General features: G+C 33.4%; 1 pseudogene; it reads left to right on the forward strand.

Moving 5' to 3' along the window:
- Positions 1-10,924: 10,924 nt before the first annotated feature.
- On the forward strand, positions 10,925-12,249 carry LOC131606951 (UPF0235 protein At5g63440-like; annotated as a pseudogene).
- The last annotated feature ends 482 nt before the right edge of the window (positions 12,250-12,731 follow it).

Genomic DNA, 12,731 nt, shown 5'->3' on the forward strand with positions numbered 1-12,731 from the left:
ATGAAGTATATTCCTCTAGTCAATGTGGAATGATGCTTGATTTGATGATGAACTACCTTCATACTGAAAGAGATGTTAGCTTGAGCATAATCAATATATATATATATATATATATATAAAGTAAAGGAATAAAATTAAGAAAACAAACGCATTTAGCTCAAAATTAGAGATATCTAATATCCCTAATTCCCTATGAATGTTGAAGAACTGCTCCGTTGCAAGAGGTTTGGTGAAGATGTCAGCTAGTTGCTTCTTGCTCTTCAAGTTTATGGTACTTGTGTTGTCGCACATGATAGGTATACGATCAAGCTTAATACCAAAGTCAAGAAGTTGTTGCTTGAGCCATAATATCTGCGCACAGCAGCTTCCGACAGCTACATATTTTGCCTCAGCAGTAGATAATGCAACCGATACTTGTTTCTTGCTATGCCAACTTATCAATGAATTTGAGAATAGATGACACGTTCCACTGGTGCTTTTTCTATCGGATTTGCAGCCAGCAAAATCTGAATCGGAGAATCCTACCAAATGACACTCATTTCCCTTTGGATACCATAGGCCATATGTAGTAGTTCCACGTAAGTATCGCAGAATTCTTTTGACAGCTTTCAAGTGAGATTCTTTTGGACAAGATTGATATCTTGCACACATACACACACTAAACATGATGTCTGGTCTTGAGGCAGTAAGATACAATAGTGAACCTATCATACCTCGGTATAATTTCACGTCAACCTCTTTACCTTTCTCATCTTTGTCTAGATTAGTATTTGTTGCCATAGGTGTGTCAATTTCTTTTGCTTCACTCATTCCAAATCTTTTGAGCAGCTCCGTACAGTATTTAGTTTGATTCACAAACGTTCCATGACTGAGTTGCTTGATTTGTAGGCCAAGGAAGAAATTTAGCTCACCCATGAGACTCATCTCAAATTCACTCTGCATAAGCTTAGAAAAATCTTTGACAAGTTTTGCATTAGTCGACCCAAATATAATGTCATCTACATAAATTTGGACTAAGAGAATATCTTTATCTTTTCTTTTAATAAAGAGAGTAGTGTCAACTTTACCCCTAGAGTACCCTTGACTAAGGAGAAATTTGCTCAAACGTTCGTACCAAGCCCGAGGGGCTTGTTTAAGACCGTATAGAGCACGTTTCAGCTTATAGACATGAGTTGGATACATGTAATTCTCAAAGCCGGGTGGCTGAGCAACATAGACTTCTTCATTAATATAGCCATTTAGAAAGGCACTCTTAACATCCATTTGGAATAGTTTGAAGTCTTTAGAACAAGCATAAGCAAGTAAGAGGCGAATAGCTTCGAGACGTGCTACAGGAGCGTATGTCTCTTCATAATCAATACCTTCCTCTTGATTATAACCTTGGGCAACTAATCTAGCTTTGTTTCTAGTAATAACGCCGTTTTCATCAAGTTTGTTACGAAAAACCCATCTAGTGCCTATTACTTGATGATCTCCCGGATGAGGGACTAAGTCCCAAACATCATTCCGTTTAAATTGGTTTAATTCTTCTTGCATGGCCATTAGCCAATGCTCATCAAGTAATGCATCCTTAGCGTTTTTCGGCTCAATTTGTGAAACAAAAGCGAGATGATGACAGAAGTTACTTATCTTTGAGCGTGTTGTAACGCCCCTTGAGATGTCTCCTATTATATTGTCAATTGGATGGTCTTTCACGTTTGTCCAGGCCTTGGGAAGTTCTTCATTGTTTGAGATGTTTTCTTTCTCATTTTCATTGTGAGACTCATCTTTCTCTTTCTCAGCATCTTTCTTTACAATACTTTCATCCTCATCTTCCTTATCCTTGACAATGTCTTCAGTGGATGGACCTGCACCATTAAATGAAATACCTTTCTCGACATATTTTGCATAAGATTCATCAAAAGAAACGTGTACTGACTCTTCTACTATAAGTAATCTCTTATTATATATTTGATATGCTTTGCTAGATTGAGAGTAACCAAGGAATATGCCCTCATCAGCTTTAGCATGTAGATGTTGTTTATTCTTAAGCCCTTAAACATAATGTCTCTTTTCTTAGTATGTTCTATTGTGCAGCCAGAATTTGTAAACATTACTTTAAAATCTTTGTTACACAATTGACTTATACTTAAAAGATTATGTTTAAGACCTTCTACTAGCAGCACATCAGTTATAGTAGTGGTAGAAGGGTTACCTACACTTCCTTTACCAAGTATGGCTCCCCGATTGTTATCTCCATAGGTGACATACCCCTTTTTCTTTGCTTGAAGCTCAACGAAAAGAGATAGGTCTCCAGTCATGTGTCTTGAACATCCCTATCAAGGAACCACAACCTTTCGGCAATGTCAAGACACTTTTCCTGCAAGATTAATTTAAAGAGGGAGGTCCCCAATTTTCATTGGGTCCTTGGTAGTGAGTACACAATTTGTTGCACTTAGGCAACCATTGAAATACTCCTTTAGGAACTAAAATTCTCCTAAATTTGCATTTTTCAATGGTATGTCCCTTTTTGCAACAATAATGACAGGTAATATGATGAGAATATGGAGTTTTGCTAGTTGATACTTTTGGTACAAAAGTGTATTTACTATATAAAGGAGTATACGATCTTTTGCCTTTGTCGGAATGTTTTGCTCCATTTTTCTTTAGATATTTGTTGTATCTTCGCACAAACAGTCCCATTTCCTCATCATCGGAGTCTTCGTCATCACTTGTGTCACTATCCTTTGGCTCTCGTTTTGAGGTCTTGGAGCTCGAAGCTTTTAGAGCTATTGACTTCTTCTCTACCTCTTTCTCCATGTTCTTTTCTTTCTTTGTCCTCTTCTCATGCATGTCAAGGCATTTAAGATGCTGTTCATGTTCCTCTAGTTTACCAAAAAGAGTGGTAATGTCTAAAGTGTTGAGATCATTTGCTTCCTTAATTGCTGTAACTTTGGGTTGCCATTCCCTGTTCAAACACCTTAAGATTTTGTTAGTAGCAACTGCATTGGAAACAGGTCTATCAAGAGAATTTAATCGATTTTTCAGGTGAACGAATCTCTTCTGCATGTTTTCGATGGATTCACCATCTTCCATGTGGAAGAGTTCGAACTCTTGAGTTAACGTATTGATCCTAGCTAGTTTGACATCATCCGTTCCCTCGTGGGCAACTTGCAATGTGTCCCACATAGCTTTAGCTGATCTACAATGGGAAACACGATAGTATTCATCAACTCCTAGAGCTGAGATTAGAATGTTTCTCGCTTTCCAATCGTATGCATATTTCTTTTCATCTTCAGCATTCCAAGTATCTTCTGGTTTTGGAACAACTGCACCAGCTGCATTTGTCATGGTGATCTGGAATGGACCATTGACAATAGCTGTCCAGATGTTCCTATCAATTGCATTGATATGGACACACATACAATCCTTCCAATAGCCGTAGTTTTCGCCGTTGAAAACTGGAGCTCTATTATGAGCCCCTTTAGGTCCGGAAGCCATCTTTCCAATAAGTGTTTCACGTAGCACGGAATAAACCAGAGCTCTGATACCACTTGTTAGACGCTGGCCTAAGGATCTAGAGGGGGGGGTGAATAGATCCAACACAGTTTTTTTTTGGGATTTTTACAGACTATAGCGGAAGCAGTTCTGAATCGACTTGCGTCTATTCCGGACCGCTATTGCAAAGGGTTATATGTGTTACAAAACCACAAGATATTCGAAATTCCGGATAAGGAGATATGCTATCGAATCAATACGTGTCACAACTGAATATCAATTAACTTCTAGATTGACAAACTTTGATTTACAATGCAGTAAGGTGAATTAAGCAAATAGACAAACACTTGGTGACAATATTCAAATTGATGCTAATTCGAGATGTGGTGAATTGTGATGTTTATGCAGAACTTTTAATTCACAATTTTAACACTTGAATCATTGATCAATTTAGCAATTATACCAATTATGAGCAGAATAAAAAGAAAAAGATAAAAGCGATAAGAACACGATGTTTGTTTAAGCAGTTCGTCGATCGTCCTCGCTACGACTACGTCTGCCCCCAATTCCAAATTGAAATTGGGTAATCTTTCATTAATGTTGAAAGTAGTATATACAAAGAAGATAACAAAGCGATAAACGATAAACCAATTATGTCGATCCTTTGAATCTTCTTCCCCCTTAATCTTGACCAAGATCAAGGTTATCCAAGAGCTTCACTTTGATTCCCTTCAGCAGTGTCTTGATTCCTTGAACTCCCCGTTCCTCAATCGTTACACTCAGCCGAATCCTCAATGAACGTCTCTTGATAAAAAACCCCCAAGAACCACCCGTCGTGGAGGACAAAACCCGCAGATTTTATTCACCAACAAACCCCACAAACCTTCACCCACTAGGAATCTTCAATTCCGTTCCATGGACGTTATCGAACTCATCACTAACCCGCAACGCAAGAATGATTATGTGTAATTGTGTTGGAGATGATGAAGAACGAAGATGAGAAGCGTTTGTGTATCTTTCAGTCGTTGGTGTTTTTGAATAATTAACATGGAATGATATATATAGTTGCTGGTATGTTGGAGCAGAGAAAACACATAATTTGGGAAGTTTTCAGCAATTAGGTTGACCTACTTTAGTGCTTAGGTCGACCTAACAGAAGCAGAGTTGAAGTTGTCCCAGTTAGGTTGACCTGTTAGGTTGGCCTAAAATCTGTTAGGTTGACCTGCTGAAGGTTTAGGTCGACCTAAAGTCAGTTAGGTTGACCTGTTGAAGGTTTAGGTCGACCTAAATGCAGTTGTTTCCAGTTAGGTCGACCTGTTGAAGGTTTAGGTCGACCTAAAGTCAGTCGAAATGCATTTTTGTGACTTTTCTTCAGTTTAGGTCGACCTAGGAGTGTGGGTAGGTCGACCTAACAGTGACATCTGTAAATCCCTTCAGTTTAGGTCGACCTAGGAGTGTGGGTAGGTCGACCTAACAGTGACCTTGTCAGTTTTGCTGAGTTTGCTCTAGTTTTGAGTCGACCTAGGGCTTTGCTTGGTCGACCTAACAGATGCAATACCATTTTCTGAGTGATTTGAGCTTCATAATCTTCCATTGTCTTGAGTCATTCATTTATGCTTTTGTATTTGGTTGCTTGTGATGTTTGCCATGAATCAAAAACTCATTTGTGAGTGTATGCTTGTTCTTACAGCTTCGACCATCTTCTGATGTCTTGCCAGACCATGTTCTGATGTTGCATGCTGAACCTTCTGAGTCAAAGCTTCTGAGCGCTGATTTATGCATACTCTTTATATATTTCCTGAAAAGGAAATTGCATTGGATTAGAGTACCATATTATCTTAAGCAAAATTCATATTATTGTTATCATCAAAATTAAGATAATTGATCAGAACAAATCTTGTTCTAACAGTGATTCCGTTCACGATTCCAGCCTCGGTTCTCTCGATTGAAACACATTTTCTAACATTTGGTATAACAGTCAGGTGATTATAATATCAAGTATTTCTTTGTATGTATTTTGTGTGTATGTCATGAGTTATAAGGTGAAGATTTCTTAACCAAGTTGATAATCTCATCACCAAACAACATATGATGTGAACTTCAAACCTTCCAATGTACAACCACCTGATGTGATGTGATTATTGTTTCCAATTATCAACTAATTAATACAATCATGTCAAATATATTTATAAATATTATCAAAACAAAATTAATATTTATATACAAGAAAAAATATGATTCAAATATTTTTATATCCGACAACAAATTTGTTTATATATTTTTATAAATAATTTTAAAATAATTATATATGAAAAAAATACATTATTGATTAAAATATTTTTTTATATGAGGGAAAAAATATTATTGTTATATACCGGAACAACTTTACTACTGTTTTAAATATTTAATAATAAAAATTTATCGACCATTTATTTCAAATATGTGAAAAGATTAAGGGAACAAAAATACCGATCCAATTTTACTACGGGAAAAATGAAACCATTGATTCGAACATGTAGTGAGTCAAAAAAAAATTTGCACTTACTCAATAAAATTTTAATAAATTTTGTTTTCTCATATCGTGAAAATTATATGAAACATGAAAAATAAAACATTTGATCCAAATATAGATAATGTTTACATTTCATCTTCTACCTATATAACTATTTCAACTTAAATTTATTATTATTCTTAAGTTTTCTTTTAACTTTCTATTTTTATTACTGTCTGCTAACAAATACGCATTCAAAATCATATCACAGTCAAAAACATATTCCGTGCATACGACACCAGTACCCGTGCAAAGACACAGATAACACATCAGTACCGTGTGAACACACGGGTAATCATATTAAAATCTGTGCGAATGCACAGGATTTTATATTTTTTTTATACAATTAAAAGAAAATAAATTCGCACAAACACACATGTTATTTTATTTTTTTTTACATTTCTTTTTTATCATTCTATTTTTGGACTTCAGAACGTACATTCAATTGCCTATTATTCTTATTCATGTTTAGTAAGTGGAATCTAAACAATATTTAATACATTATTTTTTATTGAGTGAAGACCCATTTTGGTTTCTCACAAAAACTTCAGAACCCAAATTAATCCTCCGCAAAAAAATGGACCCGATTTAATCCCTTACAAAATATAACCGGGTCATCTTAGTCTTTCTGTAAATATTTTTTTCAAACCGGTTTTTTCTTCTACTTTTAAACCGTGACTAGACCGTCAAGTCGTATTTTATTTTTTATTTTTCATTTTTTAAATGTCGTATTTTATTTTTTATTTTTCATTTTTTAAATGTCGTATTTTATTTTTTATTTTTCATTTTTTAAATACTAAATTGTTTTTTATTTTTAATTTCAATTTTATTTTTAAACAATTCAGATTTTAAAATATAAAAAAAGATAATATTTGTTCTAAGAAGGAATCGAACTCAAGACATTTAGGTCACATCTTATGTCTTTACCACTATGTCAACATACATTGATAACAAATAATTGACATGATTTATAGTAATATTAAACAATTCTGAATTTAAAACAAAAAACATAAATTTTGGTACCTACGGGGTCTTAAACCCAAGTCCCTTCAAATTAAATAGTAGTCACTTTATTGTATATATGAAAGTAATATAAGAGGGGTTGCATGAATTAGATTAATTGATATTAGTGAATTTTTCTCGATAATGAATGTTAACAATGTTCTGATTTTTTTGAAACTATTATAACAATTTCGAAAAAATTAGAACAACATTGCTAACATTCATAATCGAGAAAAATTCACTAATACCGATTAATCTAACTGATTCACCCGCTCTTAGATCACTATTCATATTTACAGTGAAGTGACTATCATTAAATTTGAAGGGACTTGAGTTTGAGATCTCATGGGTACAAATTTTATATTTTATATTTTAAATTTAGAATTGTTTAATATTACTATAAATCATGCGAATTATTTGTCACGAGTGTACGTTGACATAGTGGTAAAGGCATAGGATGTGATCTAAATGTCTTGAGTTCGATTCTTTTTCAGAACAAATCTTATATTTTTTTTTTATTTTAAAATCTGAATTGTTTAAAAATAAAATCGAAATTAAAAATAAAAATCAATTTAGTATTTAAAAAATAAAAAATGAAATATAAAATACGATTTGGCGGTCCAGTCACGGTTTAAAAGTAGAAGAAAAAACCGGTTTGAAAAAAATATTTACAGAAAGACTAATATGACCCGGTTATATTTTGTAAGGGATTAAATCGGGTCCTTTTTTTTGTGGAGGACTAATTTAGGTTCTATAGTTTTTGTGAGGGACCAAAATGGGTCTTCACTCTTTTTTATTAATATTAAACTATACTCTATAAATAAATACCACTTTTGATATTTTTTTTCCTTTCAATTAATTTAATAGTTTTGTTTAAACAATATCATACATAATAATAAAGCAAAATGAGTTTTTGGACAATTTTGACAAGTGTCATGCTCACATCAATTCTCATATTTTACCAACTTTCTAAGAAAGGAAATCTTTTATTTAAAAAATAATTACTTTTTTACTAATTATTTACATTAAATTTTTTATTTTATTTATTAATTGAAGGATATGGAGAGATTCTTGATACACTAAAAAGTAATTACCTTTTTAAATGGAATGATATGGGAAAAACCAAAAAAAAACTATTTTTTAATATAATCTACTTTTAATTAATATAAAAAAACTAATTACCATCATTTTTACAAAATTAGCAATTAAAACTACTTGCATTCCTTAAATTAGGGTTAAAATGATTTAAATCTTTTAATTTTTTTCTAACCATTATTAATTTTTTTTACTGCTAACTCTTCTACCAATATTGAATGTATGGCATGCTTACCAGAAACCAAGGCAAACTAAATGGATTACTACTTTTATTCACATGCAAGGTTAACCAAAAGTCTGGTTGTGTCTTACATTACCTATGCAACATCATTATTAAAGAAAAAAAATTCTCAAACTCTAAATCTAAATACTCTCTCTTCTCTCTGTCCAAATGCTATCGCGACCGTCACCGCCGATAACAAAAACCACTGCTACTGTCGAAGGCGATGACATCCAGGAGACTGCTTTCGCAAAGATAGGTTGTAAGTGTGCTTGGATTTCGTGTTTCTCCTCCGAAGCATCGTTTTCGTTGTGGGAAGGGCTATGTTATGTTCCAACTTTTATGCTCTAATTAAATTAAATTGTGTTTTCTGTAACCATTGGGTATTTGGTGAACTAAAGTTTATAGCTTTGGCGAATAACTTGGTTTTGGAAGTTGTCCTTTATAAAATTACTTTATGCGAAGTTTTTGGAAATTCAGTTCATGGTGTAACTACGTGGCATAGTTAAAAATCTTCAAATTATTGGTCGAGACTGTTTGCAACCAATTTAGTGTAACTACGTGGCAAATACTATTTTTCAGTATTGTTGTTCGTATGATCACTTATACGTTTGTTTAAATATCTATACGGGCTTAGATATCGTACATCGTGGAGAATCATGGTCAAAGAAATGCCACAAAAGAATTTGTCTCCGAATTGCATCCAGACGGAATCAAGAAACATTGTAAAATTATTGCATAGCTAGCTATGAACATGCCATGTTAACAGAGAGAATTTACTTTGGGATATTGGCATATCAATAACAGAACAAGTTTAGTACATGAACTGATGCTATAACTATGTTTGTAAGAATTTGAATACCTTTGGGATATTGGCATTTCAAATATGTTTGTCTTTTGCTATCCTAGCCATGTATTACTTCTGATTTTTTTGGATCATCATCATGTTTACTAACTAATATTTCTTCAAGCCTCCCATGATTTACATGGTCACTAATTATGACAGGTAATTAAATTAAACACTTGCATCCAACTGATATAGTCTTAGTTACTTCACGTGTATTAGGTTCAAAACTTCACCTAATATAGTTTTTATATTTTTAATTCATTCTTTATGTCATAACAATACAAACTAATAGGCTACTTAATGGATAATTTGGAAAAGTAGATTTTGGAAAAGTAGATATTAGGAGAACTATTGCTTGGCGCGGTTACTATGTTTATGTCCCTTTTACTTCAAATACCTTTATTTAGTTCTTATATGCAACATGATTTTAATTTTACATTATTATTTAAATCATTTTCATATGAATATATTAAATATAAATTACTTTATATTCAATTTTAATTTTCTTCGTCGTTAATCAACTAAAAGCCTTGCCACATTTTTATATGATGAACAATTTTTAAAAAATATTAATGAAAACCCTTTCATATTTTTCTTAATATTAATTTTTTCAAATAAATTGGTAATAATCACTTTTTTTATTAATTATTAGAATAGTATATTATTTTCTTAATCATTTCACGTCTGTTAATTTTATTTAACCGAAAATAAACATTATTTTTATAAGAGTGAAGACTCATGTTAGTCCCTCTCAAAAATTATAGAACTCAAATTAATCCCTACATAAAAAAGAATCTGATTTAATCTCTTACAAAATTTAATCGGGTCATATTAGTTCTTTCGTACATATTTTTCTAAAATCGGTTTTTTCCTACTTTTAAACCGTGACTGGTCTGTCACGTTGGATCCTGACATAAAAAAGGATTCAATTTAATCCCTTACAAAATTTAATTGGACCATATTAGTTCTTTCGTACATATTTTTTTAAATCGACACTACTAGAAATTTGGCCTACGACCACGCTAAAATTTTCCACAGCTCAGAAACTGTGGCCACATATATGATTTGGCCATGGTTTTAAAAGCGTAGAATTATGTTATAAAATATTGGACCCGGAGTATGAAACTGTGGCCTTTACTTCAATTGGCACAGTTATACAACTACGGATATTTTAAGCCACAAAGGAAAACTGCGGCCTTATAATTTTGACTAAAAACTATGACCCAAATCCAAAAAATTAGTCCCCGCCATTTTTTCCCTCTTTTCTTTTCGTTTCCCTCTTCTTAATAAATTTTTTTTATAATATTTTTTAATTAAAAAAGTATTAAAAATATAAATACAAGTTCTCATTTAACCCTAATTTTTCCTCTCCCCCCTCTCAAGCCTCAATCACCGTCTCCATCATCTCATTCTGACTTTCTCTCTTCATCTTGTTCACGACCAAAAGAAAATTTAAACTCTCTCCTTCCTTAAGCCGGTTCTCTCTCTCACGATTTCGAATCTTTCTTTTCTCTAAATCCACTTCCTTCAAGTCGGAAGAAGAAGAACTCTGTTATCCACATAGCCGCTGCTGGAAGAACCCTAACTGTGATACCTCAGAAACTGTTGCAGCCATGGTGAAAACTTTTCTCTCTCTTTGAATTTGCATTGTCGAATCATTCACTCCATTGTTAGATGATTTATTCCGTTAATTTTGCAGGAAGATGTTGAACCCGAGGTCGCCGCACAAGAGAAGAGAGAATGCCGAAGAGGACGACGCATACATACTCAAGCGAGGATGCGGCTCCTGAAGGCCCTAACTCCGATCTCTTTGTTTATTACTGCAAACACTGCGCTTCCCATGTCCTCATCACTGGTTTGTTCCTTTCTTTTTCTTCTTCAATCCAATCTCTCTTATAATATCAAATTTATTTGATTGCAAAAAAAAAAAAAACTAACCTAGAAACTGAAAAGACACACAATTGCAGAAAATGCCTAGAAGAAACACTGACAGAGCATACGTATTAGACAAGACCAAACATCTTGCTAGATTCACTATTCACAAAGCTGGTTAAAGCAAGGGGAAGGCAAAGTCGAGAAACAATTCTGTATGAATTGTATTGGCTGTGGTCTCTTTGTTTGCTATCGTTCTCAACAGGATTTGGATTCTTCCACTTTTATTTATGTACTTGACAAAGCACTCAGTACTGTTGCTGCTGAAACCAACCCCCAAGATGCACTTGTTCCGCCTTGTATTTCGAATCTTGAAGGTGGACTTGTTCAACTTGCTATTGAAGTCGAGGATCGTGCTCCCCGCTCCACTATCACAAGTATAACTAACTAACAACTTTAATGCAAATATGTTTTGTTGCTTGTTTTTGTAATTGGTAAACATCTCATGTTAGTTACAAGACTGTTTTTGTTTCAAAGTCTCTAACAGCTTCACATCATTGGATACATCTATTTGAAGTGCTAATGGTTCATTGCTTTCTTACTAAAACCATTATGGATATTTATAATCAACTTTTCTGTGTTAGGAGTAAATGTCGATGATGTCTGAGTCTCTGTTGCTGCTCCTGCTGCATGTGGAGAAGCTAACAATGAACTTTTGGAGTTTATGGGAAAAGTATATATCTCTACCCTCTTTCTTAATGACAACAAGATTTCCTACACATGATCATTCTTGAACTCTCTCTTTCCTTAGAATGGCATTTATTAGTTAGTTACCATTGACAACATATGACTAAATTTTTGTTTATATAGGTTTTGGGTTTAAGATTGAGTCAAATGACTCTTCAGAGAGGATGGAATAATAAGTCAAAGCTTCTTGTGGTGAGTTAAATTACTATCAATTATATCACCTTCAAGTAAAGTATATCTTGCATTTGAGCATTTTCTTTCTCAAAGAAACATATATGTTATACTGATCCTCAGACACAATTGATTTCTAATAGACAAGTCATTTGATTAATTTTGACCATTTGACAATCATTTAAGGTGGAGGATTTGACTGCTAGGCAAGTTTATGAGAAACTTTTGGAAGCTGTACAACCTTGATGTTGTTTCTGTGCACATTTCATACTAGGTGTTGTATCTCTTTTTTCAACAAAAACAAGTTTGGGTTTTGAACTTCAGTTGTATTTATTTAATTTTAGCAAGAGACATCCATTAGTGTATTGATGCTGTAACACTGAATTAACATGCTTGTCTTCGATTTGAACTGCTCAAATGAATTCAATTTTGTCTTAGATGTGTGCTTATTTCGACTGGTGACTTGGTAATGAACTCATATGAAGTAGTTATATCTCTGGGCATTTGGTTTTTCATGGGGATTGAATTCAAACAGTCAGATTTCCACTCTTTTTCTGTATTGACATACTGTCTTGTGTTGTATATGGCTGAATGTGTTTGAATTGGGATGTTCTGATTTTGAGTGAATGTATGTGTGGGCCTTTTGTGAATGTATGTAGGATCTTTGTCTTGGTTTTCCTTTGAAGTATAAATTTTAATGGATTTGCTAGAGTATTTCCTGGTAAGCTTCTATATTGTGATTGCACTTT

The sequence above is a fragment of the Vicia villosa genome, linkage group LG5 (assembly GCF_029867415.1).
Source record: "Vicia villosa cultivar HV-30 ecotype Madison, WI linkage group LG5, Vvil1.0, whole genome shotgun sequence".
In the NCBI taxonomy this organism is placed as follows: Eukaryota; Viridiplantae; Streptophyta; class Magnoliopsida; order Fabales; family Fabaceae; genus Vicia; species Vicia villosa.